The 25,486-nt window shown below is 38.5% G+C and overlaps 1 protein-coding gene across 12 annotated transcripts in view; it reads left to right on the forward strand.

Annotated features, from left to right (window-relative positions):
* The window catches only part of DTNA (dystrobrevin alpha), a 451,514-nt gene that overhangs the window by 80,263 nt on the left and 345,765 nt on the right, over positions 1–25,486 (forward strand). Inside the window, exon 1 of one of the 12 annotated variants that reach the window (XM_049901504.1) lies at positions 23,253–25,486. The exons of the other annotated variants lie outside the window; for them this stretch is intronic. The gene's annotated coding sequence lies outside the window, so the exon portion shown is untranslated. Of the gene's footprint in view, positions 1–23,252 lie in introns of those variants that run through there. 12 annotated transcript variants of the gene reach the window in all.

The raw sequence follows: 25,486 nt of genomic DNA on the forward strand, positions 1-25,486 counted from the left end.
GGTTGGGACACCTCATTAGTGGTTGGGTCAGTTGGAGGTCTAGGTTCCTACTCAACTTTTGATGTGAGTGCATATGGGGCCACAGTGTTTATGGTGGCTGTAGGCTGGCATGGGGCAAGTATTGTCTAAAATTTTCTCTTTTGTTAGGCTATTCTTGTCTATGGCTTTTGGCATATCTAGGACACTGACTTCTCTACCACCCAACCAGGATGTGTGAGGCAAAAAGAAAACCCAGGGAACTCATTCCTGCATTGTCCCCCAGGTCCCAAGCTTCCTAGTCAGTCTGCCTTCTCTCCATCTTTCAGGGTCTTCTTTTTTTTTTTTTTTATACACATAATATCCAGGATGTTTAGCTATACTTAGCAGTAAGAATGGAGAGAGGTCTGTTACATCTGGTTTGCACCTGGAAGTCTAGAATACCATTTAAAAATAGCAATAACATTATATCACTGTTCCAAGTTTAAAACTTTTCAGTGGCTTCCCATCGCCCTTACAATACAATGCAAACCTACCTCAGTGACCTGATGATGTGATTTGGCCTGTCTCTTCAACTCTTTTCTTGTAGTAATCTGCTCTCGTTCCATTTGTCTGGCCTTATGTTTCCTTAAACATGCAGACTCTTTGCCCACTCAGAATCCTTCCCCCTGTTGTTCTTTTTGACTAAACCATTTCCCTCAATGCTACTCACTGCTTGGCTCCATCACAGCCTTCGGCTCTAGGTTTAAATGCTCCCTCATTATTTTTTTTCATTATAATGTGCTTCCCTCATCACCCTATGTAAAATTATTTTATTTTCCTTATGGTTTAAATTTTCTTCTGGAGTGAATTCAACTCAGACTTTTCAGTCATTATTTTTCATAATTAGTTAATGTGAAAAGAATTCTGCCATGGCTGTGATCTTTTGGAAGATGCATTTTATTGACATTTCATTGGGAGATGCTAGTATATTAAAATCATTCATAAACAAACACACCAAAAAAATCCTAAGTTAAAAAACCCCATTGCCATTGAGTCAATTCTGACTCATAGCGACCCTACAGGACAGGGTAGAACTGCTCCACAGGGTTTCCAAGGAGTGCCTGGCGGATTCGAACTGCTGACCTTACAGGTCGATATGTCACCATTAACTCAGTTGCTAATTTCAGTTTACTTATTTTTGATTTGTGTTTCATTCAACGAATATCTGCTGAGTGTCCATTATGTGTCAGGCACTGTTCTAGGGGTACAGAACACACCATGAACAAAATAAAGCTCTTATGGAGCTTACATTCTAATGGGGAAGGAAAACAATAAACAAATATGAAATAAATGTACAATATGTCATATAATGAGTATAACAAAACAAGATAAGGAAAGAGAAAATGAGAGAGAGAAGTATCTTGTATAAAATAGCCAGGAAAGATCTCTTTGTAATAAGGAGATATTTGGGCAAGGACCTCAAGGAAGTCAGGGATCAAGCCTTGAAGATATCTAGGGGGAACAGAGTTCAAAGCAGAGGGGAAAGTAAGGGCAAATGTCCTCAAACAGAAATATATGTGTCATTATTAAGGGATAACAAGGAAACAGGTATGGCTGGAGCTTAGGGAAGAAGGAGGGAATATTGGAAATGTGGCCCAAGGGGGAGGGGTAGCCAGCCTAAGACCGTTGAGGGAGATGTTTAACAGACTTTGACTATGACATACTGCATGTGGTTGTTACACACGGCCACCATTAATACCGCTTGACTAAAGGTACTCCACTTTGGGGCATGGCCATGGTGTCAGCAGTAGAAGCAGTTATCTGGGAAGGTTTATTTCAGAACATTATTTGATAGCTCTAAATTCTAGTGAGAATAATAAATACAGAATATCTGTAAGTCCTGATTTCCCTAGCTGACTGTAGGAAGGCAGAGAGAATGAAGAGAAAATAAAGATCATTAGGGTAAACTATGAGAAAGTCATTAGAAATAGTTCTAAGAGGAAAGGAACTAATTGTTCCAAAGTTATTTCCAGTTCCAAACTGATGGTTGTCTAATCACTTCCCTATATCGCACCATGACCAGTGTAAGTATCTGAATCAAGTTCAGTGGATAAGTGAAAAACTGAAGAGAAAATTAAGGTATTCCAGAAAGGCCAAATAGGAATTGAAATATGTGCAATCTTTTATTTTTTAATTGAAACTTGAAAACTTCACTTCATGCATATACAGTCGATCCTTATTTTTCGTGGACTCTATATTTGCAAACCTTCTTATTAACAAATATATCTGTAACTCCAAAATCAATACTTGTAGCACACACAGAGCTACAGAAAATTGAAATCTCCTGACATGCATGTTGCCAGCCTATGTTGAACAAGGTGACACTTTGCTTTCTCGTTTCAGCACTCGTAGTGTAAACAAGTGTACTTTTTGCCACCTGTTTAGTGCCATATATATATATTTACGTTCTTGTGCTTTTTCTTCATGATTTCCTCATTTAAAATTGTAGTACAGAAGTGCTGCCTAGTGTTCCTAAGTGCAAAGTGGCTGGGACCTGCCTTAGGGAGAAAATACATGTGTTAGATAAGCTTTATTCAGGCATGAGTTATAGTGCTGTTGGTCATGAGTTCAATGTCCATGAAGCAACAATAAGGTACATCCAGCAAAAGGAAGAGAAAATTGGCCGATCTGTATCTGAGCCTGCTCCAGAAAATTCTATAATAGCATCTATAGTGCATGACGATGCCACAGAAAAGATTTGGGATTCATGAGATGGTGACTCATTAGCAAAACCATAGTGGACATCATTGTTGTGAGGCCGGAAGCCAAAGAAATTTATAGTAATGTTACCCAGGGTAAGGAAAACATTAAATTCTTCTCGGCTAGTATTTTATTATGAAGAAATGTTGCATGTAATTATTTATTTGTAATAAATATATATTAAAGAAGGTATATTTATACAGAAATACAGATAAGATCAATGTATTGATCAATTGTTGCAAACGTTGTGACCAGGAACCTAACCATACATGTCCCCTAGAGCAGTGGCTCAATATTCGCTAATTTAGTGTTTGTGGCAACTTTATAGAACATAACTACTGTGAATAACGAGAATCAACTGTATATGAAGTATAATATTCTCATTTTGTAGATGTGGGATAAGGATTAAATGTCATTTCTAATGCTGCAAAGAGAATAAGTTGCTGTCCTGAGAAGAAGATGCAAAAGAAAGGAAATGCCCAGTTTCCTTTTTGGTGTATGCTCATGGATCTCATTCATCCATTCCAATTCATATAATGAAGAACTTTAAAGTTGTTGTGTCAGATTTTGAGACAGAAAAGAAAGGTTTTAGCCTTATTTTTTCTTACAGTAATTCTTGCTGAAATCGACAGACAAGCAGAGCCACTTTCTTTAAAGGTCTTTGACAAATATGGTTATTCTCAGAGCCAGACTCCTTTTTCTCCTTTGCCACTCATTTCTTCCCTAATAAACTGGGATTCATGTTACATACCCTCTATCATTCCATGTGTTGCACCACAAAATATGTACAGGACAGTACAAATTATGTAGAGCTTTAAGCATATTGTTTTAGCTGCCATTGAGTCATCTCCGACTCAGAGGAACTTTATGTATAAGAGATGGAAATGTTGCCTGGTCCTGTGCCATCCTTACAATCCTTGCTATGTTTGGACCTATTATTGCAGCCATTGTGTCAACCCAATTAAAAAAAATTACTTCCCATTTTATAATTACTATAATTATATGCTAGATCATGCTCAACCCTAGTAAACCACTAGAGATTCTTTAATTTCACTCTGCTCTTTATCACTCATAACACTTCCCACAGACTGTTCCTTTTATCTGGAATCCCTTTCTTCCCCATTCAACCCCACTTTGCCTGGCTAACTCCTATTTATCTTTTTGGACTCAGATTATATGTTACTACTTCTATGAACCTTCCCTAATCATCCCCGTCTAGGTTAGATACTGCTGTGCACCTCAGCATTCTGCATACCCGTATTGTAGAATCTAACATGCTGTGTTGATTGTTTTTTTAAATATGTCTTCTGTAGGAAACAACAAACTCTTTGAGAGCAGGGACTGCATTGTAATTTTCCGTATATCTACAATACATAGCACAGTGTCAGGAATATGGTTAGACACTAAATACCTGCTCAATGATCGTGTGAACACAATTCCAAACAAACATCAAATTACTGAACTAAATATAATAATGAGAAAATTATAGTAAATTCTGACATTATGAAGATATTTACTACTTGGAATTCCTTTTAAAGTAGATGCACTGTAGTGTTTTTTTTTTTTTTTTACCTTAAGTAATTGTAATAAACCCACATTATAGCTTAGCCAACTATTTTGTCATTCATTTACATGTGCCTTGATTCCTGCTGAATATACATCTTATTTGCTCATGATAGTTATTGAGAATCTACATTAAAAGTTCAAATGTGAATAAAATTTCTTAATAGTATGTTTTTTGTTAAACATTGACAGTGAATCAAAACGATCTAAAATTACTGGTTTAACATAGTAATTTCTGTATATTTTCTATTTTTTTTAATTCAGTGCTAATGGTAAACTGCATAATAAAGGTGATGGTCGTAAGAGATGTCCTTTATAATGAAGAGGATGGTTTTATTGAAAAAATATTATTATGAGTATTTCTCCCTTTCTCCAAGATGCAGCAACCACTTTGTAAACACAGACTACAGCAGGCATTACCATGACAATAATAGGTTTTAGCATCAGTTTCAAAGATGAAATATTATTTCCTTGAAAATAGTTATTTTCCTGCATCTTCAAAGAGAAATTGAGATGAAATTTGAAATATGTCATTGGGATCCTTAAGAACATTCCAGAAGTATTCACTAATAGAAACACTGCTCTCTCAGGATATATGTACATTTGTTTTAAAGCACATACTGTAGTAAAAAGATTTGACTCTTTAGAATTTTCAAGTACTAGCAAAGGAGCTTGTTTTCTCTTTTAAATTATATATTTGACATTTGTTGCCTTTTCATTTTGGTTGAGTTCACCAGAGTTGTGGCTTTCTTACACTTCTGTTGAAATCTAAAATTGCTTTGAGTTCTTCACAAACCAATGCATTAACTCTACAGGAAATAATCTGTTCTTATTGTGCCTCATATTTTATAAAAAAACTAGTAAAATACTTTTCTGCGCAAGCTTGTTAATGTTAGAGGAAAAGATTACAAATGGATGCTTATAGCAACAGCTTGACTTACGATCCTTTTTAGATCAGTAAATTTTATTGCATATTGTGATTTTTACTGAATTAGGAATGAATTTCATTTTTACAACAGCTTTTGTCTAACTGTACTTGTCCAGAGGGAAATTGAGAGTGCTAGATCAAGACAACTATTCACTTACATCAAATCTAAATTTTAACCCAGTTAAATGATTACATCACGTTTTTTTCCCTTGCACTCTCCAAATTATAATCCGTATTTGTATTTAAAGATGTTAATATCAACATCCTTCTTCCATATACAACAACCTATGGTAAAGTTATATGGCTACATTTATGATATTTCCTGTAAAACCAGTTTGGAGCTATTAACTGTCGCTTTGCTGTTGAAGAGCATTCATTTTTTGAACGACTATTTCTTGTAATAAAAACTACCACAACAATAATCAGATTAGACAAAAGCTTTTTAAAAAGTACACACACACACACACCAGTTTAAATAAAAGAAAACAAATAATGTCTGTACAATCAACTTGATGGCAACTGGAAAAGAGAAAGACCCTCAACAAGATGGATTAACACAGTGGCTGCAACAACGGGCTCAAACATAGCTATGGTTGTGAGGATGGCACAGGACTGGGCAGTGTTTCGTTTCATTGTGTTGTATATAGGGTTGCTATGATTTGGAATCGACTTGATGCTCTGTAACAACAATACATTTATTACTCTCCACTGAAGTTGCCTTATCCACCAAAATTTGGAAATACTAAACTACATTCAGAAAATATAGTTCCCCTACATTAAAAGTTCAAATGTGAAGAAAATTTCTTAATAGTATATTTTTTTATTAAACATTGACAGTGAATCAAAACGATCTAAAATTACTGGTTTAACGTAGTAATTTCTGTATATTTTCTATTTTTTTTAATTCAATGCTAATTGTAAACTACATAATAAAGGTGATGGTTGTAAGAGATGTCATTTGATAATGAAGAGGTTCCCCTGTTTTTCAGCTATGAATTATGGTTCTACCCACCCAGAAAAACCCAATGCCGTCAAGTCGATTCTGACTCATAGCGACCCTGTAGGCCAGAGTAAAACTGCCCCGTAGAGTTTCCAAGGAGCACCTGGTGGATTTGAACTGCCAACCCTCTGGTTAGCAGCCGTAGCTTTTACCCACTACGCCACCAGGGTTTTCTGTGGCTCTGCAGGGACTGTAAAATAGCAGAAGGTTGGCATAATCCTTCTACTTCATTCTGTTCTTAGACTTCTTAATCAATCAGAAGCCAATAATAGAAATATTATGCCACCTTAAGTCGCGTCGTCCTTCTTTTCTTTCTTCACTATTCCACTTCTTTCCACCTTCAATGATTGCAGAAGAAGCCAACTAAGTAGTGAGGGAAAGACCCCCCTCCTTGGAAGTCATACGGACCGTTATGTGTTAATCATTTAAGGCAGTGGTTCTCAAAATGTCGTCCCCAGAGCATTGGCATCACCAGGGGCTTGTTAGACACATAAATTTCTAACTGTGAGTGTGGGGCCGGGCAAATCTGTTTTTTAATAAGCCTCCAGGTGATTCAGAAGCATACTAAAGTTATAGAGGACTGCTGATTTAGGGAATAGTTACCATGACAATCACATGCTGATCACCCATTACAGGATGCACAGAAAATCCCACGCTATTCATGAAGGTCTTTTCTCAATTTATTGCTTAAATACAGGAAAACTTGATTTCATGAGAGATACTGTACCTTTGGGCATGTAGCAAATTAAGAAAAGTTATCCCTGAACAGTTGTTACTAGGGGGCATTGACTTCCTGAGTTATACAATGTGAAGTTGGAGAACTTCAAATACTGAAGGGCCTTCATAGAGTTTATATCTTATAAGTACTTTTTGTCTTAACTCTTCTTGGTCTATGGAGACCTTCTTGTTAAAATGTGTTCTGTGAAGAAAGCTGTCCCTGCCCTCCCTCCTTACCCCATCAGCTCCACCTTCAAGCCTTGCCCCAACCATCTCACACTTCTTAAAAGATCTTTGAAGACTTTAGCTTTTACTGTAAAAGTCATATTCTTATTGTTAAAAATAGTAAAAGGCTCTTCTAGAAGGATATTAAATATACAACCATTGTCATCATGGAGAAATTTGTATGTTTTTATTTAGAAATTATGTCATTCTCCCATCTGTCTTTCAATAAAATTCTAAGTTGTGGTAGATTATGCTTTTTAAGCTGCTTTATTTTGTTCAAATTCATAGCAAGCCTTTTAATTAGACCATTGGATGATTTTATATGCAAATGACTAATACTATTAAGTGTATCTGTGGCTCCTTCTGTTCCTGTTTTCGTTGTGTCACAAACGTACTGACCCTCCGCAAACGGGGTTAATTAGAGAGCGAGTGCGTGACGTGAGTGTATGCGCGCTCAGTGGCTGCCAGCTGATCTAAAATAAAGAACAGAGATTTACTGAGCAGCTCTTTGTGTCTTAAAAACAAAACACATGTAGTTATGAGTAATATTTTTAGGGAGCTTGCCTTTAGGAAATGAATTCGCATTCTCTGTACTTTATATTAAAAGCTCCATGAGCGCCTTTGCTGGTTTTTTTTTCCAAATGATTTAGCAAGGCATCTATATTTTATTGTGTAAATAGGTATTTTAAAGTCTTCCAAATGAAGAGAACATTTAACAAGAAAACAATGTTGCTAAAACAACTTCACTGACTTAAAGAGCTATCTTTATCATATGTAAAAAACTAAGTTTCATGCTATTTCTATACTTAGCCATTAAAACAAAAATAATCCTCTTTTGTTTCATTCTTTTAGTGTGTTTACATATTCTATTTTCGAGGAATGGTAGTCTAACAGGGAAGAGGGACAATAAACAGACAGTTGTGAGTCAGCTTAAATACAGAATGGGGCATTTGGGTCAGGGGAAATTAAGAAAGGCTACCCACAGAAAGTGACCTCTCCATCACAGAGCAGGTTTGAGGAGAGAAAGGACAGGTAATGAGTTCTCCTTTAGACATAACAGTGTGAGACACCCAGGGGTCTTCCCTACATTAGCACAATGCCTGCCATATAGCAGCCACTCTGTGGGCTGGATAAAAAGACTCGTACAGAAATGTTCAATAGGCAGGTGTACATATAAATCTAGAGATCAGGAGAAAGATCTGGGTTGGGCAGAAGAATGGTTACACAGGAGTCTGTGACAATAGAAAAGAGTGTAAAGCATAGACCAAGAGTCAGACCATCTTTGAAGAAGCTTGGTGAAGAAGTCAAGGAGTTGCGGAAAACACAAGAGGGAAACTAGAAGAGAGAAGTGTCTGAAAACGAGAGAAAAGAATCTTTAGAAAAATAAACGGGAAGGGGTCAGGTTAGATTAAGCAGATTAAAAAAAAAGTCTGGATTTGGGAAGTCCGATATAATTTCAGAAGTTAGGAAGCCAGTTTTCAGTGGATTAAAATTGAGTAGAAAGTTTGACATGAATTTAAACATTTTTTTCCCAATAGATAATGAAACAAAATTAATCTATAGCCTTTCCTCCACAATGCCCAATATATATGGTTCTGAAAAAATTGTGAGGACAAATGTCTATGACCTCTCTCCTTTGAACCACAGAAACAGACTGTGTGAGTTGTTAGGATCAGCAGAGCCACTGTGTCGGAGTCTTCCACTTGGACAGTCTTATCACATCCCCAGTGGGAAAGCACAGTTTTCAAACTGTGATTCTGACTCTGATCTTCCATGTAAAAGAATGTTCTTCAGGCATCCCACTGAATCCACTATAAAACATCAGTCAGGCATACATAACATGGACTCAGAGGCTGTCCTGATCACTACTGGGAAACGTATTACAAGACCAAAAAAAGCCTTCAATTTTATACCTACATTTGATCTAGAGATTTGAAACCACACTACACTTTGATGCCATCGCCAACTTTTTCCTTGACAAGGACATCTGCTGCTAAGTGAATTCAAGTTTTTTTTTTTTTTTACAAATAACTGTAATACCCCGGTTGCTATCATCTCATCTGTTGGAAGGGCACTGAACAGACTCTTCCATGGTATGTGGTCAGTATACCACAAATTTGGCCTTCCCAGTAAGGTTTCTTTTTGTAAGTTAGTATTCTCTTAGGACATTTGTGAAGCAGTAATCATGGTAATTATTTACTAGTTTTTTGGGGTCAACTAATTTTATTTATTTTTGAAGAGAGTAAGTTTGGGCATTTTGGATGTTGTTTTTTTTTCCACTTTACTGAAGTATAAAAAACCAAATCCATTGCTGTCGAGTCGATTCCAATTCATAGGGACCCTACAGGACAAAGTAGAACTGCCTTACGGGGTTTCCAAGGCCATAATCTTTACAGAAACAGGCTGTCCCAGTGACTGGTGGGTTTGAACGGCCAACCTTTGGAGTAGCAGCTGAGTGCTTAACCATTGCACCAGCAGGGCTCCTTTTTATTGAAGTATAACTGATATAAAATTAGCCACACATAATTAAAATGTACAATTTGATAGGTTTTTTTTTAATTGTGGTAAATACATATGTAACAAAACATTTTTCATCTCAACATTCTTCATATGTACAGTTCAGTGACATTAACTTATGTTCATCATGTTGTTCAGCCGTCACTCTTTTTTTTTTTTTCCCATCATCCTTAACAGAAGCTCAGTGTCCACTAAGCAAAACTCATTTCCCCTCCCTCACTCACACCCCTCGTAACCACTAATAAACTTTGGTCTCTGTATACGTGCATGTTCTAATTATTTCACAGGAGTGGGATCAGATGTTGTTATTTTAAATGGTAACAGTAATTGGTTCGTTTTAAATCCTTTCCTCTGGTTTATGAGCAGAAGTATGGATTTGATACCCTGGGATCATGGCATATGTGTTCATTTCAAAAACTAAACGTGGACTTACGGTTACTTACCTTAACAAGTTTAACTTTAAAATCTAGTAAAATAAATGATCTTATCTTAAATAATCTCTTTCAGTTGTTACATATGTTTAGACTGAAAATTTAAGAGTTTGGATGAGACAATTAAGGAAACTACTTAAAATTATGTTTTATCAATATTTCTTATTAGATTTCATAAGTCAGAATTAGAAAGGATACAGCTGAATAAGAAATCATTAAGAAGGAACAAATACAAAATCTGTTATTTCAATGTGCCTTTTTTTTATAATACTAAAACCTGTAAATCTGGGATTTATACCAATAAGTCAATAGATAAATGTTGTCTTTATCTTAAGGCTGAACCATAAAATATTACAGATCTTTTTATGATTCTACCTAACTTTTATTTTGCTGTCAAACTGAATTAAATTATTCTAAGGCTTTGTCTTAGGCTGGATTCTCCAGAGAAGCAAAACCAGTAACATGTATAAATATATATAGAGAGAGAGAGAAAGAGAGATTTATATCAAGGAAATGGCTCACACGGTTGTAGAGGCTGGAATGTCCCAAGTCCACAGGTCAGGATAGAGGCTTCTCCTGATTGACATAGCCACAGGGACTGCCAAACCCAAGATCGGCACGTCGGAGAGCAGGGCTGTCTCTGACAGGCTGCAAAGATCAGTGAACCCCAAGATCGGGAAGACTGCAGGTAAGCTGCTAGCTCAAGTCCCAAGAACCAGAGGTCAGATGAACAGGAGCCAGCTGCAGGATCCAGCACAAGCAAAAAGCCCACAAGCCTTGCCAGAATATCCTCTTATATTCAGCACAGGCCACATACCCAAGGAAACTCCCTTTCAACAGACTGGCCACTCATAGCAGATCCCATCATGGAAGTGATCACCTAATATCAAATCACATCATAGAAGTGATCACACCATCATATGACTATCAAACCACTGAGAATCATGGTCCAGCCAAGTTGACACAGAACCTTAACCATCACAGGCTTCAACACATCTTAGAAAAATCCAGCCTTATACTTTCTACTTGTTTAGCATTTATATTCACTAACTACATATATGTAACTAATTAGATTTTAATAGGCTGTTTGCCCAAGAGAGAATTTTGATCTCTGTAAAGCTTTTGTCCTTGCCTTGCTTATAATGTTACCATCAAGTTCTTTATTCTGCAGTTTTATTAAAAAACAAAGACACGATTACAGTTTTTTTTCCTGCATATTGCAATTATGTGCATTTCTCTTTCTATGAATATTGCTTTCTGGAGAGATTGCTGTTTGTAATATTAGAAAAAAATGATTATTTCTATAGAACTATGAATACTGTATATAGACAGTAGGTTGGGAAAAGAGGCATATTCACCATGAATCTGGGTCTTTGTTGTTCATACTAAATGAAGGGTGATTTTACAAAAATAAAGTGACGAAAATGAAATAATTAAAAATACTGTAGCCCAAAAACCACTCTATTTGCATATATGTGTTGTGCTGTGTGTGTTCAGTCCTATGATTTGTGAAGGCAATCTGTCATTATAAATTTAAAACAGAGAGGGAATTCCACTGGATTTTTTGTTGTAAGTAATATTATTCTACAAAGTGAGGAATAGTCAGAGTCTCAGGTGGCATCCTGTTCTTTTCATAGATGAGGAGACTGTGGTTTATATAGTTGTTATGGATTGAATTGTGCCCCCCCCCCCCAAAATATGTGTTGGAATCCTAACCCTTGTACCTGTGGATATAATGTAATATAATTAGTTTCCATAATGCAATCTAGTGTAATGTGATCAATCAGTTGAGATCATACTAGTGTAGGGTGGCTCCTAAGCCTAATCACTTCCAAGTTATGTAAAGACCATCAGAGACACAGAGACATACACATAGCACATTCTGGGGAAGACGGATGTCATGTGACCATCACCGATACCCAGAAACACCCAGGTCTACTGACAAGGAAGGAATGGACATGGCCAAGACCCTGATATGGATTTTTAGCCTCCAGAACTCTGAGCAAATAAATTTCTGTTCTTTGAAGCCACTCACTCGTGTTATTCCTGTTAAAGTAGCATCAGGTAGCTGTTCTGGGTTGAACTGTGTCCCCCAAAAATACGTATATCATTTGGCTAGGCCATGATTCCCAGTACTATGTGATTGTTCACCATTTTGTTATCTATTGTCATTTTTCCAATGTGTTGTAAATTCTATCTCTATGATGTTAATGAGGCAGGATTGGTGGCAGTTGTGTTAATGGGGCAGGACCCAATCTATAAGATTAGATCATGTCTTAAGCCAATCTCTTTTGAAATATAAAAGAGAGAAGTGAGCATAGAGACATAGGGACCTCATACCACCAAGAAAGCAACACCGGGAGCAGAACACATCCCTTGGACCTGAGGTTCCTGCACAAAAAAGCTCCTAGACCAGGGGAAGATTGATGACAAGGACATTCCTCCAGAAGCAACAGAAAGGAAGCCTTTCCTTAGAGCTGGCACTCTGAATTTGAACTTCTAGACTCCCAGACTATAAGAGAATAAATTTCTCTTTGTTAAAGCCATTCACTTGTGGTATTTCTGTTATAGCAGCACTAGATAACTAAGACGGTAACTAAAAATAGTTTAATTAAATTCCCCAATACCCCACATCTAAACAGTGGAAGAGCAAAAAATTCAAGCCAATGATTGTCTGTCTACAGAGTTTACATTCTTTCCACTGTATCAGTAGTTCTCAACCCAAATACACAATGGAAGCACCTAGGGATTTTGGTTTTTGCAATTCAATATCCATTCTCCACTCAAGGTCTGTTCTACCAGAATTTCTGTATTGTTTCAGTGGAACTTCTTGACTCAATCAGTTTATGAGTGGATCACTCCAAATTCAGCAAAGGGAGCCTGAAAGATCAGACGTTGCCAGGTAATTTGAGGTGCTCTTAATAGGTGTCAGCTTTGATGTTAGTGAGAATTTTATCCCTTTGTTCCTTTGAGTTAGTGAAGGCATTACACCATGGCTAGCTTCTGATGCTCTACAAACGGTCATGCTCAGTGTCACTCTGCTTTTGTGGGTTTTATGACACAGCTGATACTTTATACAAACTATCCCTTCCAAAAGTAGTTAGGTCATACTTGGGGAACACACACACAAATGAAACAAGGCATGGAGGATGTCCTGAAACAATTGTTAAACTTAAGGTTGTCAGATTTTCTTCTATCAATTTTGGGAACACAGAACTCATTTTATTTTGTATTGTAAAAACTTGCTGCTAATGTTCAGGGTCGCTAACTTCATGTGCAGTAAAATGTATTTGTGCAAGACTTTGGAACCATATCAAAATCAATCAGGTATTTAGTGCATGATACGTGTGTGAAAGACTAAACCGTTCAGTTCAATCTCATTCCCAATAAGAAAGGTTAATAAAAAACTAAAACGTAAAAATAGATAATGTAGGGTAGAAGTTCTCTAGCCTGACTGCGCACTAGAATCTAGGAGGACTTTTAAAACAGTTGCTTAGAACCCAAGTTCCCAGAGATTCTGATTCAGTTGATCTGCAGTGGGCTTACCATTGTCATTTTAAAAGCTTCCTGGGTGATTCAAATCTGCTGTTTCTCTCACCTTTCCCAGACCTTCCATGGTTATAAAAGATGAGTATTCAATGACCATGCTTTGCGATTCACGTATTTACTGTCGATGATGATGATGATGATAACTTTAATTTACGTGGCTATGTGCTATCTGCTAAGCAATTTTTCCAAACATTTAGTACTTACAACAGCCATTTGGTGGGGATGATATCACTATGCTCTTTTTGTAGAGGGGAAAAAACGGGCTTAGAGAGCTGAAATGACTTATCAGAGGACATGGCAGAAGTAGGATAAGAATCTAGGGGCTTTGACTCCAGCACCTCAACTTTTACAGCCTCAAGTGAGATTATGAAATAAACTAGGTTGTCTCTCCAGCTTTTGCATCGGGTTCCCTTTCCGGCTTTTTGATTTGCACCTAGGTACGGAGCCCTAGTGGTGCAGTGGTTAAGAGCTCGGCCACTAACCGAGAAAAGGTCAGTGGTTTGAATCCACCAGCTGCTTCTTGAAAATCCTGTGGGGTAGTTCTATTGTGTCCTATCGAGTCACTATGAGTTGGAATCGACTCATGGCCGTGGTTTTTTTTTTTTTAAACCTAAGTGCAGGCTCACTCATCCCAGTACTAGGTGATAAGGAACATGAGATTCCTTCCTGCTGCCACCTAATACCCACACACCATAGTATTTGCCTTGCAGTGGGACACAAGTCAAGGAAGAAATGCTGGGTGTTCGTTCCGTTCTGGAAAAGGAGACCTCTTCATTCTTCAGTACAATAGAAAGGATATAGACTTTGAAATCAGACAGGTATAAGATCACATTTACGCCCCTTAATCCTAGGGCCCTAGGCAAGTCATTTCATTTATTTGACCCTCAGGTTCCTGATTTATAAAATGGGAATAATAATTCATAAATCATAGAATTTTAAAGGATTAAAAGGAATTGCATAGGTAAAGTGGCTTTTCTCAATATACAGGGCTCACCTTGCCTCTTGTACTGCCCGTGTTCCACACACACACTTAGTTCTGCACCAGGCAACTGCTACCCAGTTTCTACATTTTCTGCTTCCTTTTATTCCTTTAACCTCTTCATTTAAAAGGTTGTATGGGGAACCAAAGCTATGTATGAAAAAGGCTTGCCAGTAGAGAGCTAACTATCATTTTAAAACTCTAAAAAAATACTAAGAACAATAATACCTCTTTCACCCATTCCCCCCAGCCCCTGACCCACTACCAATATATCCAAACGCCTAAAATCTCCATCTTCGCATCTCTGTCTTTTAAGGAACTGTTAGAAGAAAATGCATTTGTCTGAAATGAAGGCATACGTTAGCTTTTTTTTTCTTCCTTCATGTGGCTACCCATGGCATACCTTGTACACCGTTACCATTATGGTGCATAATTAGTAGGGCTCATTCAGGTTTTGTTGTTGTTGTCTTAATTTGCCTCCAGACCCAGCATTTCAATTTTGTTTCAAGTCTAGCCTCCAACAAAGAGGCCTCTAGTCCTTCATAAACTTTCTTAAAATGCCTAAGCCCACCTTTAACTTTTTGACTGACACCACCTGGCAGCCATGAGAGATGAACAATCCACGTCTTGATGCAACTGCGAACCTTTCAGCGCATTAATCCAAGCTTGGTTCATTACCCCTACACCCATATCCTCACAGTCAACCATCGCTTGGCCACCCCTAAGTGTTCGAGGTACACATACTAGAGTTAGACCACCCTTGGGAGACAAACCTGGAAGCAGGCTCAGGTTTCTTTGGGCTGTGTAGTCCAGAAGCCCAAGTACCCAGAGCATGGTACAGAAGGGGAACTGGCTTTCCTTCTAACTCATGGTCCTCTGGGTTGAGGCATAGCCATAGGAGGGCTACAGTAGCAAGGCCCTCTAAAGTCTGAGGCCCAGGATGGGGCCACCACTTGGCTAGGTTCAAGAGCAATACTGATGACAGCACAAAGCACCTTGGAAATAGGTGAGCAAGCTTCATAGAGAGAGGGAAAATGTGCAAGGAAAGTAAAGGAGGCCAAGGATGTCCTTTGACTCTTTGCCCAGGGGCAACTATTACGGCTGTAGAAAATGTGCTATGTATCTCTCCTCTAAGAGTAGAAAATAGCTTCAATGTTGATGGGATGTTCTTGGACAAATAAGATAGAAAATACGGTCTGTAAAGCTACTCTCTCCAGATTGACATATAATAGAGCAGAACTAGTGCATATAATATTCAAGACAAAGTTTGCCTCACATGAAAAATACACGTTTGGCCATCTGAGAATGCCATAATTTAAAAGGGAAATTACTCCAGATTTTGCATTGCCTTCCAACCAAAAGCAAGCACAAAATGACTGCCAAGATAGTTTTAAGAAGATAGTATTTACTTGCCTTGAATGGGTTACGGTTTAATTGATAGCCTGGGCAGAACTTCAGTTAGAACTTCAGTTACAATAGAAATTCATTTTCGCTTTTTAAGATATGTACTCACTGCATGTGAAGGGATTACTTATAATTATATATGTTCATATATTTAATTGCATAAATATGTGATGAAAGTTTTAACGTAAGGGACTACAACTAACTTCAGAATAAAAAGGTTTTTTTTTCTTTTAATTGAATGTTGTACTTCACTGTGCCTGATATAATTGTAGAACTTATTAGGATTTAGCTTTCTTTTTAACACTGGATATTCTTGTGAAGAAATATGAAATGTGCTATTGCCTTCCTGAGACAGAGCCCCCAGAGTGCTATGTTCTTTACCTGTGCTGCATTGCCAAATCGTTTCCTCTGCTGGTGTCCCCTTGCTCTCAGCTTTGCATTGAATCCTGCTTTTACTTAGAGGTTATAGGTGAACTCTATTGCTATATTCTTTACCTGTGTTGCATTGCAAAATCGTTTCCTCTGCTGGTGTCCCCTTGCTCTCAGCTTTGCATTCGAATCCTGCTTTTACTTAGAGGTTATATGTGAACTCTATTGCACCTGTGTAGTATGATTAAGAATGCCTCTGTAACTTGTATGAACTCTGTACTTGTAAACCCCTTTAAAAGGTAACCTGCTTGCCCGCCCTTGGTGAGCAGTCTTGGCAGCAGCAAGCACCGACTGGTTCCATTTTCTTGTACAGCAAAATAAAGGTGCCTTTCTTGTTCTCCCACCTCAGTCTCTCATTTATTGGCCAATACCAGTCATGCCGAGTAAGAACCTGGGGTTTCCACCAGGTAACATTCCCCCCTCCCCAGCTACTGAACTTGATGGGGATCATTTTGGAGAGAGGTTTGAGATTTTGTTCCTTTTTAAAACAGTGTTAAAAAGTGCAGGCCACCTTTAGTCAGTTTGTCGTACTCTGGTGGCCTTCATGTTGCTGTGATGCTGGAAGCTATGCCACCAGTATTTCAAATACCAACATGGTCACCCCTAGTTTAGAGGTTTTGGTAGAGCTTCCAGACTATGACAGATTAGAAAGAAAGGCCTAGAAATCTACTTGTGAAAATTAGCTAATAAAAACCTTATGGATCACAACAGAACATTGTTTGACTCACTTGCTTTGGTCACGTCATCCAAAACCCACCAAACCTGTTGCAGTCAAATCGATTCCTACTACAAGAGACCCTATAAGACAGAGTAGAACTGCTCCGTAGGGTTTCCAAGGAGCAGCTGGTGGATTCGAACTGCCAACCTTCTGGTTAACAGCTGAGGGAACAATTGCTGGAGGAAGACATCAGGTTTGCTGAAGTAGAGAGCCAGTGAGAGCAAGGGAGACCCTTGTGAGATGGGTCGGCACAATAGCCCATGATGTACTTGAACATGCAGATGATCACGAGCATCTTGCAGGAGCAGGCAACGTTTCATTCTGTTGTACATAAGGTCACCGTGAGTCAGAGTTGACTTGATGGCAGCTGTCCGTCTGTCTTTCTAAAGAATGAAGGCAGAAAATTACGGTTAAAATATAGATGAAGCACATGCTTAACTCCAGAGTAACCTGTACTTAAACAGTGAACAAAGAGAGAATATTCACTGGAGTAAAGACAGTGGGAGAGAATACAACAGCAGAGAGCTATTGACACATTTTTTGGAAAATGGAAAGGGGATGGATGAGTGGCACTTGACTTAGTTAAGCAGAGATGTTGAAAACCAGGTGCCTGCAGAGGAGATGCCAATAAGAAGCAAATGGAGACTCCCTAGAGAATTCTGGAAGGGCTCAAGGACCAGAGGCAAAAGGAACTGTTGAAGGTAAGGGAGAGACATAGGGCCGAAAACAGGACTGATTGAAAGTCTTACAAAGATCAGCTGGACTCACAAATTCCCCCCTCAACCCTGCGTGAGTAAGCAAGTACCTTCCCCATCTCACCCTGCAAGAGGTGATGGCGGGGGGGGTGGGGTGCAGGGAGAGGAAGGAGGGACGTTATTCTCTGAAGTAATTTAACTATTGAGAGATTAAGTGGAAATCTCAATGCCTTTATATCAAAGTTTCTGCTAAAGGAGGTATGCTTTTTAAGTTCTAAGTTTCAGTGAACTATTTTCTTTGGAGAAAGTGTTTAGTAGCAAAAAGACGAGTTTAAAAGCTACCGATTAGCCATGTGCTTGTCTGGGGAAAAATGCTCCAAACAAATATGCTGACTATAACTACCAGACTTGATCCAGTTTGGCTACAGTGTCTTATTTTCCCATGTCTCAAAGGGTCGGCCGTTCGAATCTGCCAGGCGCTCCCTGGAAACTCTACGAGGCAGTTCTACTCTGTCCTATAGGGTCGCTATGAGTCGGAATCGACTCGCCGGCACTGGGTTTGATTTTGGGTTTAAGCCTTGATAAACTTTAAGAAATTCGGACTAGGATCAGTTTTTTGCCTTGGGTTTCAATTATTGGTTGAAACATTTAATTATGAAAATTTGCATAAGTTTTAAGGGATGGAGCACGATATATTTTCATTTTGCCAGAAAACCAAATTGTGCACTCACTTCTTAAGAGGCGTCAGCTATGGCATCTATTGCTAGAGTTCAAACAAGTGATATAATGGAGGGCATCTCTCTGTCCTAGGTTAGACATTCTGGTTTCACAAAGTGATGGGTGTGTTTATGGTTGTGTTCCAGTTAAAGCTGACTTTAGTCCCACATGGTGGCGTAGTGGTTAAGTGCTACAGCTGCTAACCAAAAGGTTGGCGGTTTGAATCCACCAGGAGCTCCTTGGAAACTCTATGGGGCAGTTCTAGTCTGTCCTACAGGGTCGCTATGGGTTGGAATCAACTCTACGGCAGGAGATTTGGTTTGGTTTAGTCTCACAAAAGAAAAAACAAAAACAAACTACCCCAGCCCAAAGCTAACAGTGTAATTAAAATATTTTTTTATACCGAGGATAATCCGTATGCATTAGTAATAATTGACACAAGGCTGAGCCCCCAAATGGGAAGATCATTCACATCCTTGCTTCCCACTACTCCATCTCTGATGCCAGTCACCCACGTGGTGTTTTCTCTGTCTCTAACCCTAACCACTCACAGAGTGAGGTCTTTACAAAATAACTGCCTGCACAGCTCTCTTCTGTCCACCAAGGGCTGCAATTTCCCCATTCCTACAATGAAAATGATAATACCTACTTGAGAGAGTTGATGTATATGCAAGTCTGGGGCCTTAATGCATAGTCAATAATTGATTGACTCACTGAATATGAATGAATGATTCCATCCTGCCTCCTCCCCCCTTTTTCCTGAAGTTAGTTGCCAGGTGTGATCTTTGGGTTCCCACCTTATTTGCATATGTGGAAACCCTGGTGGCATAGTGGTTAAGTGCTATGGCTGCTAACCAAAAGGTCGGCAGTTCAAATCCACCAGGTGCTCCTTGGAAACTCTATAGGGCAGTACTACTCTGTCCTATAAGGTCGCCATGGGTCGGAATCGACTCGACAGCAACGGGTTTGGTTTTTTGGTGGTTAAGTATTGCCTGGATGGTTTAGAAAAACAGACACCTTGGATTGCTGGGGAGTTACAAGGGCTGTTTTCACAAACCAGAGACATAGAGCCAAGTCAAATTCTTTGCCCCACATATATCTTTTTCAAACTTGGAATATTGGTTGTTTCCGTGGCTATATGGCTCCTCACAAACAAAACATCCTTAACTTTGTGAATTTTATTTAGGGAAGAATCAAATGTTGAAACACTCCTGAAAGAAGATATTCTCTTAGTCAAGCTCATTTATCTCTCTTGATCTCTCTTCCCCTCCCCATCAACACATACCTGCACTCAGTTTGAAGTGTTATGCCATCTTTTTTGTGCTTTATTAATTCTAATTTTTTCTCAATCTAAAATAACTGAAAGCTGTTTTGAAAAGTAACTATATATATAATTTCATAGAAAATTACATATCCTATAAAATATAGAAATTTGTATATTTTGTATAGCCTGATTTTATGTTGACAACAACTCTTTGAAGTGAGTATTATCATTTTCATTGTAGGAATGAGGAAATTGTGGCCCCTGAAGGTTGACTTGTCCCAGATTGCATGGCTAACAAGGGGTAAAGCCTCAGAGTTTTGGTCCACTTGAGCCAAATACCTCTGAATTATTAAAAAGTCTAATCAGGCTCAAAAGCATACATGTAACTGAAAAAACTCCAGATTACATAATTGGGGTGCCTAAACTTGTCCTGGTTTGCCCAAGACTTTCCTGGTTTTAACACTGGCAGTCCGACATCCTAGGAAATCCCTCAATCCCAGGCAAGATGGAAGAGTTGGTCACCCTACATATAGTGGTCTTTATACCCGGTGGGTCACTGTGAGTCATAATCAACTCAATGGCATCTAACAACAATAGCATACACAGAGCCCTGGTGGTGCAACAGTTAAGCACTCTACTCAGCTACCAACCCACCCAGAGGCTCCTTGGGAGAAAGACCTCGTGATCTGTTCCATAAAGAATACAGCCTGAAAAATCCTATGGGGCAGTTTTACTCTGTCACATGGGGTCACTGTGGGTAGAAAATCAACTCAGCAGCACCTGACAATAACAACATACACAGTATATGTAGACAGATACATAGGTACACATCATGGGAACTGAGAGAGAAATAGAAAACAAAATATAAAAGGAAAAAAGGATGAAGAAAGTTGATTTAGATAAGGGCAAAAATCATTTGCAACCCATATCAAAGAAAACCAGTTTTAACAAAAAACAATAATAACAAAACAATGATCACTAACTTTTAAAAATTTTATGTAACTAAATAAAACTGTGCGTTTATGGTCCATGTTAATGAAGCATCCAAAAAGACAAACAAATTTGATGCTAACATATCTTGAAAAGTAAAGACCTCTCTTGAATGAGTGTTTGATGGGAAGAAGCCACAAAACACACAACCAGACTTCCTAAAACTCTCTTTTTACCTCTGTCTCCTCCAGGTTTGCCTCATCAAAGTAGCTGTTCCTCAGTATGGCTTCCCAGTCTGGCTTCCACCTGTGTGACGGGTTTTGTTCCCACTTTCCTTTCCCTCATTCTCACCACTTTTTTATTCCTTGTTATCCCCTGTGGTAAAAATACATATACTACTTAAAATCAACATAAGCTGCCCTAAGCTTCTCTGTGTCCCTTGCTGCACTAGAGTGTATCCTGCCCATTCCCTTCCACTCCCCTGCTGACAACCCACTACAGAACAACAGTACAGCAGAGACCCGGAGGAGAGAAATGGAGTGGTCCCTTCAAAGGCAAGGAAGAGAATGAGGGAATGAGAAATAGATGAGAAAAGGCTGCAGATATTCTTACCTGAATATTTTTGGTGTGTGTGTAAATACTCAGATAAAGTAGCCTCCTTACAGAAAATTTAAGAAAAATTGATTAAAATTTATAAAAAGGACTCACAAATTATTTTGATAGGATTCCTTCTAGTCTTTCTTCACTCTTCTTGTTGTGTGTTGTTCAGTCAATTCTTACTCATAGTAACTCTGTAAGACTGTAAAACTGTCCCATAGGGTTTCCCAGACTGTAATCTTTACAAGAGCAGACTGCCAGGTCCTGTCTCCTGTGGGTGGGTTGGAACCACTGACCTTTTGGTTAGCAGCTGAGCACTCAACCAGTGTGCCACCAGGACTCCTTGCTGTTGAGTTGCTTCTGACTCATAACGATCCTGTAGGACAGACTAAACCTGCCCTATAGGGTTTCCTAGGCTGTCAATCTTTGGGAAAACAGACTGCCACATCTTTCGAACCACCGACCTTTCAGTTAACAGCTGAGCGCCTAACCACTGCACCACCAGGGCTCCATCTAGTACCTTTAGATGTTCTAAAATTGTTGAAATTATGGTGCATGTACATTTATATTTTATCATAAGCATTAGCCCATGTCATTCTATTCTCACCAAAACTATCATTGGTCCAGGTTTTTCTCTGTTAAATATACTGTTATAATTAGCCTTTTCCACAATGAGGATTATTTTCACAGGATAGATGTCCAGAAAGGACATCCACTTAATCCAATTTTTTAAAACCTATTGGCATTTTATAGAATGCATGCTGCTGTTTTGAATTCCTTTCCTATCTGTTGTTAGACTGTTTTTTATCTCATATTGTTTATGTATATTTTGCTTACTTTGAGGGAAAGTGTCTATTTTTGTAACTTTTCAAACAACTACTACTTGAATTTATGAAACTTGTCTTCCTTTATTTTAATTCACTTTTTTCCAAAACAATATTTTACAGAAATAGTATGTGCTTTTGAAAAGAAATGATATGCAGTACAAAGAAAAAAAAAATCACCTGCAAAACGCTTGCCCTGAGAATTCCACCAGTGACAGTGTCTTAAGGATATTAGGAAGGAAGAATGACAGAGGCCATTTGCTTTTCAGTAACCAGGTTTGTTGTACACCTGAATGTCTCACACATGTGCTGAGGACCATTAGAAGTAGCTAAGACCTGGAACTGAAACACCTTTTCACCTCTGCAAGGAGCGTGCCACCAGCATTTACCACTCACAGGACTGGTGCTAACACAATCTGTCTCTGGAGAATGGAGCATAGATTAACTGCTGGTTCATGATAAATCAAGAGTATCTGATTTGCCTGTTATATGCCCAGTTTTCTTTGGAAGTAAGCCTTGGAAGCTGTTTTTCTGATCAACTTCTAACTCACATAAAGTGCTTATGAAAGCGAAAAACAACATTTACTCATGATAAAGATTGAGCTCTAGCCATTATAAATCCTATCAATTGCCTCATGAAGGTTAAGAGGAAAAAAAAATTCCCATTGTGTTCACTCAACCTTGAGTCTGGACTCATGCCGTTACTACTGTTATAAACTCTTCTGGAATTTCCATCATTGGCACAAACCAAAATACAAGCAGAGATAAAGTTGGGAACCTAAAGGAGATAGTTGACTAATGAATGCCAAACCACAAGGAATAAAGGAATAGCCAGTATCAACTCAGTAAAGAAAATAGTTATAGTTTACTATTTAAAGTGAAATAGAAAAAAAATATATATATATATTTTTAGTAGAAGGACCAGACATTTCCTTTGTTCTCTATTTTTCTTACAAGCCAGCAAGATAAGCGGATGCAATCTTAAGAAACATATTATCACGTTAGTGGTTAGAGTCAATCACACCCAAAAAGTTTATAATGATTTTTTATTTTTTACTTCAGTAAAGGTGTCCACTATTTAGTATACATTCCATATAATCTTTTGTTTACTTGTCTGAAGAAAGACTCGTTTTTTTCTTTCCCAAAAGTCATCAAAGGAAATACAAAATACATTTATCTGAAATGTGGGCCAACATTTAGCCATTTTTGGTAGGTTAAAATACACACCTCTACACGAGCAGTTCTTCAGTTTCAACAGACGTTTTTTGAGTGTCAGTTATGTGCTAATACTCAAAGCTGCAACATAAGTCAATAGTGTGGCTGAATGTCGGCCAAATGGCCTGCCTCCAGCTCTGTTCACTCTTCCAAGCCTGTCACATGTGTTTTGATACCCTCCATTAGCCTTGGGGTGGAGTGTTCTTGAGAGAGAGAAAATAAAGCATAGAGACAGGGATGTGAGATCTCTGGGCTATGTGGTTATTCCTTTGCATTTATTTATGAAGTCCTTGAGTCTTTGGAAACCCCTTATCTATCAGCATTGTAGATAGCCTGCAATTTCCTTAAGGTAATGAACTTTAGGGATAAGTATAAGGAAAATTTCTTCCTCCTCTTTCTTTTTTTAACCTCCACCCTCCCTTTTTTCTTAAGATATCTTCTAACAGAGTTGAGTGATCTCTGAGTAATGTAAATAGTTAAGGCACTTGGCTGCTAACTGAAAGGTTGGAAGTTCAGGTCCACCCAGATGTACCTCAGAAGAAAGGCCTGGTGATCTACTTCCCAAAACTCAGCCACTGAAAACCCTGTGGAGCACAGTTCTACTCTGACACATTGAGGTCACCATGTGTCAGAGTACTATCCACACATCTGGATCACGATCAGTCACAGAGTTGGGTTAAGGAGTGAGCATACTGGTAGGACACCAATCTATACAAGGCATCAGTATATGACTGAAATAAATTAGAAATATGATGCCAGTTAATCAAGTTTTCACTTGTGGTTCCTTAAAATGTTCTTTCTCTAGATGTGGTAAAATATAACCTACAACAGAAATTTTAAAATCAACAAACAGAAAGCTTTCTCTCTGGAGTCAGCCTTTGGCTGGTGAATATTTTTGAGATGTCCATACAAGTCGCAAGGAGCAGCTGCTGGCCACACCACTACCCTGAGTCCAGCCAGCTGACACTTGCCTACAGTTGGCTGCCACAGCCAGCTGAAATTTGGAAACCCCAAAATGCTTGGTGCGGTGATTCGTCTGTTTATTGAAATTATAAACCCTCTATCAGGCCTTTCAAGAAGTTGTCTGGTTCATAAAATTGCATATAATAAATTCATTAGTTCTAACATAAAGGGGAAAATGCTTTTCAGCAGCAAATCATTTGGTCCCAACAACTACAGAAATGGTAAATACATGTTTATTAGCGGTGATTTAAAGGTGCCTCATTTTTTTTTCACAATATTAATCCTTGTTTGATTCTATTTGATGAAATACATTTCCATTCAGTTTCTCTTCTTTCATACACACCCAGAGGCACACACATACAGTGACACACACACCTATGCATATATACTTTCTTTCCCAGTCCTCACCAAAGTTTTACAAGACAGCCCTGAAAATCATGGACAGGGAAGCAAAAGTGTTTTTTATACCCTTTCCTCCTGCTGTCTGCAATATCAAATACAGTTTCCCCACAATTCCTATAAGCCAGTGTTTTTCTCACAGCAAAGCCTCTGACTGGATAGTTGCCCTCCTGAATATTGCCATACAGTAGGCAGCAGTCTGTGTTCCTTCCTTTCATGGATCCCGGCTCATGTTGTGGACAGAGTACTTTCAGCTTTTAACAAAGGATTTGCCACTTCACTTTTTCCTGCAGCCATAGCCATTTTGTGTTTATTTATCAGTGGGTCTTAAAACATAAATGCTCTGCCACAACAAAAATAGTTCTCATGCCCTCAAATATTTGCTTGAGCCTCCTTCAAGTTTAAAAGAAAAAAAAAAAAAATCCAGGAAACTTCGATGTTTGTGTTGTGTATACCTGGGAAGTTATTCATGTTGAGCAAGAGAACAGATCTTGAGCGCCTTGCTTTCTGCTTCCAGGAATGCCAATCAGAGAACATTCTTTTTTGGGCAGCCAAGTTTGGAAGTCAGTTGGTTTCTGGCAGTGAGTAGGGGGAGGGGATGGTAGAGGAGGAAGCACAGCAAGTCCTGAGGCTGGTCTTCAGCTTCCAAGTGTTTCCATAATAGCCATCAATGAAGGCATCTCCTCTCACCCAAGCAGAGACAG

This window comes from Elephas maximus, chromosome 11 (assembly GCF_024166365.1).
Source record: "Elephas maximus indicus isolate mEleMax1 chromosome 11, mEleMax1 primary haplotype, whole genome shotgun sequence".
Lineage (NCBI taxonomy): Eukaryota > Metazoa > Chordata > Mammalia > Proboscidea > Elephantidae > Elephas > Elephas maximus.